The following is a 1,308-nucleotide window of genomic DNA, read 5'->3' on the forward strand; positions in this document are numbered from 1 at the left end:
CCCTTTAATAGAGGCTTCATATGTGTAAACAGGCAGCTGGAGGTTATTTTTTGGTGACTCTTAGCCCATGGCTGCAGACCATGGCCCTGAATGAGCAGCCCAGTTAATACCGGATTGGCCCAAGAGTGGAAGTTATACAGTATATTGTGTTGTTTGTTCATCTGTCTGTGTAACTGTGTGTTTCATATGTTTATTTGTTTATATGTTTCATTTAATTGTTTGAAGTATTATTTGTGTATGTGTGTAATTTTAAACCTTTTAATGCTTGCTGCCTTGGAAATCCTGAATTGGGTAGAAAGGTGGCATAGACATGTTTTAAATAAACAAATATGATAGTTGTGTAAATTTTTTGGGGGGGGGGGTCCACAATGGAGAGAAAGACAGAATATAAATAGAAATAAAGAAAAAGAAAAATCCAAGCGACAAGATGATAAACACAATGATGTCAGTTTCTGAGGAGGAAAGTGTAACAAGAGCAGTTAGTATTCAAATTCAAACTGTGAAAATGGTATCTGATATGAAACTTGATTTCTAGTTTGTTCAATACATAATATTGAACTAGTTTGTTCAATATTCACGTATTGAACTAGTTTGTTCATGTATTGAACTAGTTTGTTCAATACATGGAGAAACAAAGAAAAACCTTCCATTTTTGTATTTTGCTATGTCTGCTGGGTTGGACTTTACTTTCAAATATTTCAAGGGATGGATTTTTAAAGAGGAGGCAACCCAGGGAAAAAGCATCTGTTGATCTGCAATTCACTGCTGAGTTTGCCATTAGGAAACTCTGACGGTGGGAATCCGTGTATCCTTGGGTGGCTTGGATAACCCTGTTTGAAAAGGGCTGGGGAGAGAGAAAGCAGAAGGTCCCGCCCGGAGCTTTCAATAAGGTTTCTCCCTTATCGGGCGCTCTGAGCTGAGCAGCACTTTATAAAGCCCGACGTGTTATATAAACACAGCTTGGAAAAGAAAGCTTTACGCCCCTTTGATAGCTACCAAAGTGACCTTCCGTTCGCCACACCCCCCCCCCCCCGGCAACGCCCGGGAGACACCTTAGCCGGCCGGCTGCCAAGCACCAGAAGCCCGTCCCGGGCGGACTGGAGCATTGTCAGGCCTGCGGACTTGAGGGGAGAAAAGCGCGGGCGAGCCTCGCCCGCTTACCCAGACGTCCGTCGACATCTTCCCCACCGAAATCCGAAGGGTTTCAAGGATCTTCGGCTCACCCAAGCGATGCCCGCGACTTGCGAATATTTTGCTTCAGCGCACGGGGTGGTCAGCTCGCTCCCTCATCCCCCGGCAGCGGATAAG

Source organism: Eublepharis macularius, chromosome 7, assembly GCF_028583425.1.
Source record: "Eublepharis macularius isolate TG4126 chromosome 7, MPM_Emac_v1.0, whole genome shotgun sequence".
NCBI classification, from domain to species: domain Eukaryota; kingdom Metazoa; phylum Chordata; class Lepidosauria; order Squamata; family Eublepharidae; genus Eublepharis; species Eublepharis macularius.